The sequence below is a fragment of the Herpailurus yagouaroundi genome, unplaced genomic scaffold, assembly GCF_014898765.1.
Source record: "Herpailurus yagouaroundi ecotype Mexico unplaced genomic scaffold, PumYag 28, whole genome shotgun sequence".
In the NCBI taxonomy this organism is placed as follows: Eukaryota; Metazoa; Chordata; class Mammalia; order Carnivora; family Felidae; genus Herpailurus; species Herpailurus yagouaroundi.
In genome coordinates this window covers 21,242,036-21,248,477 of record NW_024412376.1, presented here as the reverse complement: position 1 = coordinate 21,248,477, position 6,442 = coordinate 21,242,036, and the positions used below count along the sequence as shown (strand labels likewise).

Genomic DNA, 6,442 nt, shown 5'->3' with positions numbered 1-6,442 from the left:
CTCTGTCTCAAAAATAAATAAACGTTAAAAAAAAAAAACTAAAAAAAAAAAAAGAGGCCTTTATTACATGTAATAGTTGCATTCCTAAAGTAAATATGCAAGCAGAGAAATCACAAGATGTTTGGTAAAGATCAACATGACTGTTGGACAGCTAATTCCTATTAGATCCATTTCATTTTCCTCTTTGTCAGAACGATGATGTGCCTAGGGGAAAGGAGATAACAGATCACATATTTTAACTTTTGTAAGGCTTTTGATTCAATTCGGTAGAACATTCTTTCTAATAAAACTAGGAAAACATGATTTCCAGACCACCATAGTGGATGCAACACAAATGTTTCAAGGGCCACCCTCAAGTGAACTGTTATTCAGGATCCAATTACAGCCAAGTTTCATGAGGGTTTACCCAGCGTTTGGGTAATACTTTCATTGCGGACTTAAATAATGGAGAAATGAGGATGATTAAGTGCACCAAAAATATACATGTGGTTAAGCACTCTCTCTTAGGAAGATGTGAATGTGTTCAAATGAACTTTGAGATTCTGGAATGTGAAGAATCTATCATTCCCATCAACATGTGCTTATTGAACTGAACATCTAGTTTTCAACAGTAAAGAACAGAAAAGACCTACAACACAAGAGTCCCTGCTCTCGAGTTACTTATAACTTGGTGCAGGAGACAAAACTAAAACACAATTACTTAGAGAACAATCAAATACCAAATGGGGGGCAGAGGATACTCAAAATAAATATGATAAACAGGTTATATATGTGTTTAAGATTAAACCGATATAATTACAAGTATCTACTAAAGAGATAGCATTTGGGATGGACATTTTTCAGTTTCCATTGATAGCTGCAAATTGCTGACACCACGATAAGGATTATAGAAACAACAGGAGGCAGTTTAACTAGAAAGGTAGTAAAAACTAACCACTCAAATAAGAGAAGGAAAACAAATTTATATAAAAGAAACTCTGAGCGGGGGAGCCTGGGTGGCTCAGTCCGTTAAGCAGCTGACTTCAGCTCAGGTCATAATCTCGCAGTTAGGGGTTCAAGCCCTGTGTCAGGCTCTGTGTTGGCAGCTCAGGGCCTGGAGCCTGCTTCTGATTCTCCCTCTCTCTCTGCTCTTCCTCCACTTGTGCTCTTTCTCTCTCTCAAAAAATAAACATTAAAAATAATAATAATAAAGAAACTGAGGGTCTAGGCAAAGTATGAATCAGCAATGTAGTGAGTTATTTTTAGACACACAGCATCAAGAAGTAAAGACAAGCAGCACGCTCAGGAGGATCATGTGAGAGCCTTCCACAGAATGATGATCTATTCAGAACTTTATTACCATGCTAAGAGCTATTCTGGACTTGAACCCGAGCAAGATGAGAAGTTGGAGTGCATCCAAAATGATTAAAATGTTAGGAAATGAGTCCTAAGAGGACATGTAAAGGAAATGCAGTTATTAGGGCCAGATAAAAGATGGCTAGGGAGGAGGTCTGGCTACATGAAGGCCTGCAAGGTTATGAAGGAGAGCCTACAAGGGAGCACTTCTTTTCCATTAAGGACAGGACTAGAAGAATGTGATTAAATTGCAAGGACAGGGATTTGTATTTGATACAAAAGAAAGAACTTCCTGGCTATGAAGCTTGCAAGGCACAGGAATAAGTTACCAACGAGCTTTTGAAATGTCCTTTTCAAGAGACTTTTTAAATACGGTAGATGACCATCTTCATAAAATCTTCACTCAGTGTCCTTTTTTACCCTTCAAACTCAGGAAGTGAATATTTTAACTATAAATAGAAACTCCATAAAAAAAAAAAAATATATATATATATATATATATATACACACAAACTTGCTGAAAGTTGGAACACAGTGAGGCTCTTCACTGTTGTGGCATTTCAAAATTCATCAGAAAGTTATCAGTTACATAAATGCATTTATTTAGCCTGAGATGGCTCTAATCACATAAAAATAACAATTAGTTGCTCTAGATAGGAGATATAAAAATAACCAAAACATGGTTAAATTGACCAGTAATATCTACTTAAGGAACATAATCTTGATGCTGTATTGACGGAGGGGCAGGAAAGGGAGGAAATGGTAAAAGTCAGCCACAAAGGAATAAAACACACACATGCATTCTATATCCAACATGGCATTAAAGGACCCATGTGATGGCATAAAAATCCTTCCTAACATTAATTTTTAAAAATGAGAACTGCGCTACAAAGCACATCTAGTTTCCCTTACAGAAGTTTTAGAGATCTAAGTCTTTTTAATACTACACCAAAGAACAAAATCAAAGACCAGTATTTTAAATCATTTGAACTATTAGTTTCCCATATCCACAATGAAGGAAGGGAAGAAGGCAGGCAGGCCATGAAAACAGTCACAGATGGTCGAATATATAATGAACCCCGCTGGCTGGGTCTCTTATAGGATGAGAGAACAGAAAGAGGGATGAGAGATCATGTTGCTCACCATCTCCTGTCACAGATGAGGCCCAGAGAAGCACATCACACCACAGTTAGTGACAGAACCAGGACTTAAACCAAATAGTTAGCATCATGTGCAGTCACTAAGTGACGATCAGCTTGTCTGCCTCAAGTCTGTCTGTTTAAAAGAGAACAAAATCTCCTGTGGCATTAACCTTGTAAACTTGACTGATTAAATTACCAGACTACACACGCCCGCATGCACGTGCACAAACACACACAGTTTATTTTACAATATAACCGATACAAGGTACTAAAAGTTCTAATTTCTGGGAAGAGAGAAAAACAGAAGGTACTAACACATATTGAATATCTAACTAGGTCCTAGGCATTTAACATTCTTTCTCTCATACAATCCTCACAACCCTGGAAAGCAGATCCTCACCATTTTACAAATGAAGAAATTAGGCTAATGAACTAACATGCCCAGGAGCCACACAGATAACAAAGAATAGAGGAAGGTCTGCCTATTGCTAAATCCCCTGCCTTTCCTACCACATCACATTTTCTCTCCAGCAAAAACCACAGAGCCCACAGAAAGAAGCATTCAGAGGAAGAAATCAATTCCCCTGCATTTCCCCTGAAAATGTTTGAAAGAGCTTCTGTGTTCATTGGCATCTTCCCCATACTGGATGAAACTTTCTTCTATTTCCTGGGCTCACTCACACTGCCCTCAGCTAGGGTGACCATATGGCCTTGTTTGCCCCAGACAGACCCAGTTTACCCCTGTTGACTCTGCAAAATTATCAAAAGCATCCCTTCAAGCTCAAAAGTGCAGACAATAAGTTACATGGTCACCCCACTTAAGCCCCTTACTGCACTCTTTACCCAGGCTTGTCTGACCCCAAAGAAGCTCACTTACCACCATCTTTCCCTTTTAGCATGAAGAATACTGTCCATCAGAACAGGTGTTCTCCAAGTCAGTAAGAATGGGAAAAGCAACATGTTTAGATGATTCCATACCCTTCCAGAGAGCAGAGAACATTTTAAAACATCGACCATCTCTGTCAGGATTTTAGGCAGTGTAACAACTACATGAAGATAATATTCAGGCAGAATACAGGTAGATCAGTCCAGGGAGAAGAGGCCCATCAAGCAAACTGCCCTCCTTGGAGCTTGATACCAAGTCACGCTCACTAAACTGTCCTTGCTTTTCTTCTCTGCCTCACATCCAAACTGCCAGATTATCCAACAGTTCCTCTGAAGGCTCCTGTGGCAGAAATAGTGTGGGTTCCTCAGGGATATTAGGGTCTGGTGTCCATGGGTGACTGTAAGAGGCACATTTCACCTCATTGCACTAAGGTGATATGCAGACACCAACCTCAGTTTGCTCTGCATGTTCAATGTCAAAGTGGCCTTTGCTAGCGTAATTATTTCAAAAAATGTCAGGGAAGCAAAGGAACTCAAGCAGTCAAGCCCTCATTTTACAAAAGGAAACTATAGCCTATAGAAGAGAAATCACCAGTGTATAAAGTCAGTCATACAACCAGGACTAGAAACCAGGTCTCCATCATTCTTGCCACCATGTAAGTGATCCCCAACTTCTACACAGCATACGTATTCATGCTCACATATTTAGACCCAATACTTTCTGATATCAGAGTTGGACTTTCTTGGAATATGTAAACATTTCAAGCTGTCACATGATGATGTCTTTCAATCAACACTTGAGTTTCAGCAACATCACTGTCTTTATACAGGTGACCTTTATAGACCTAAGGTTATACAAGCGACCTTTATAGACCTATATAAAGACCTAGGCTCTTTATAGACCTAAGGTTGTTAATATCATCTAATATTCTACACTTGTTTATAAAAATGAAGAGAGAAAAAATGAAAGTAGTAATACCAGCACATAGCATCATCTACAATGAAATACAGAATGAAAATAATTAGGCAAAAATTAGCAAAAATATCTAGCCTATAGACTTAAGCTCTTTAGCTGTGTTCAACTGTGGAGGAAAAAAGTAAAATCACATGAAATACTAGAAATAATCAAAAGTGTGCTTAAAACATGAGTTTAACAACAGAAAAACTAAGAGATTTGCTAACTAAATGTCACTTTGAATAAGCTGAGCAGATAAAAATGTGTTTGAAACATAATTTCACCACATATAATACTTAATCTATCCATTAAAGAACTTTTAAAATTCTTTAAATGGTAAGCTGTTATGTAATTAGGAGTGTACATATGTTTTTAGCTCTACAGGAATTGTATCTCTTTTTAACAAATCAAGTGTTCAACTTTTAAATATTAGTCTTCAAATACTTCTAAAAATTTTAGACAGATGCCAGGGGTACTGGTACCCCACACTGATATTCTTACTCTATTCTGGGGGTGGGGGGGCATCCCTCACATAAATTAAAATTAGATCTGGAACACACAGTAAACTTTAATTTTACTTCTGTATAAATATTTTTCATTGTTTAGGAACACTCACTACATCTTAAAATAATGAAAACCCACTCCTGTTTATTCATTCCAACATTATAAACAATAAACATACATTGTTTCAAAAGGATTTTTTCCTTGCAAAAAATAAGGACTTCTTTATTTCCTCGGGCTAACAGAAAAATGTTCAAACGTGACAGTCCTTGCCTTTCTGCACTATTTTCAATGTAACTTGAAAATTCATTTGCACAGTCTTCTGCTCCCTTTTATCCATGTTTCACAGCTCAGAGAGTCTACCACTTAACTGCCTACTGTCAACCATTTGAAATGGCACCTCCATTCCCTTCCCTGTTACCCCGGAAGAGCCCACTCACACATTTATCTTTAAGATGGCTGTGTTTACAGCTACCCATATGTCACCATTCATGAAGCAATTGCTGCCATCCTCTTGACTAAGCATTGGCAGGCACATACGCTGCAGAGGACTGCAGGACCACAGGAAGGGTGACTGAGGCTCAGAATTTTTCTTTTTAAGGTTACTACTTTCAAAAGACTCTGAGATTCAAAAAAAAAAAAAAAAGTGGAGAGATGTACACACTCTTTGTGATAAAAGCTTTGGGAGGCTGAGGGGTCTAAGGTTCCACAGTGAGAGGGCCTTACTAGCAAAGGTGTTGCCAAGGGTACTATTTCTATCACAAGTACACCTCACTACGTTAGGTTGCTGTGTAAAAGAGGCTTGCCTGACATGGTATCTGATTTGACATCTGAGTTCCTCACTATACTATGTTGCTATACATAATATTTCTATCACAAGTATGCTCACTATACTGTACTATGCATACTACGTCACTCTGCTAGGGTGGACCCTCATAAAGAATCCTGCTAGAAAGTGAATTACAAAGTCATTTGCCTCTTGACCTTAAAATAAAACATGCTTTTTCATTTTTTGTCTCAGGGTTACTTAAGCCATATTAATGCAAAGGAGGGGTGCTTGCTTGGGTGGCTCAGTCAGTTAAGCCTCTGACTCAAGTCATCAGCTTTCGGCTAAGGTCATGATCTTGCAATTCATGAGTTCAAGGCCTGCATGGCGCTCTGTGCTGACAGCTTAAGAGTCTGGAGCCTGCTTCGGATTCTGTGTCTCCCTTTCTCTCTGCTGCTCCCCCACTAAGCATTCTCTCTCTCTCTCAAAAATAAATAAACGTTAAAAAATTTTTTTTAATATATTAATACAATGGACTGGAGACAGTATGGATTAATAAACAGTGAGTGTCTGACTGTGGTGGGGAAAAGCAGGCATTCTTAGGGGCAGAGGAGGAGAGTTAAGGAATGGAGGCATGCAAAGCAGAGCCAGGGACTCTTGGAATGATGAAGTCAAGGTCAGAAATGACAGACTGCCCCCACCTTTTTTGGACCTATGTTTAACCTTCCACTATTTCTTCCATTTCCCCCTTCCTAGCCACTTGGAAAATGCAGACCATGGTTGTATGAAAGGACAATGCAAGGTGGCTAGAAGGCAGAAGAGTGAACCACAGAAGTTCCATACCAGCAGATGCTAGAA

General features: G+C 38.8%; 1 protein-coding gene across 1 annotated transcript in view; it reads right to left on the bottom strand.

The window, feature by feature from the left end:
* SH3RF1 (SH3 domain containing ring finger 1) overlaps nucleotides 1–6,442 on the bottom strand; it is a 182,034-nt gene that overhangs the window by 164,178 nt on the left and 11,414 nt on the right. The gene's annotated exons all lie outside the window — the stretch shown is intronic.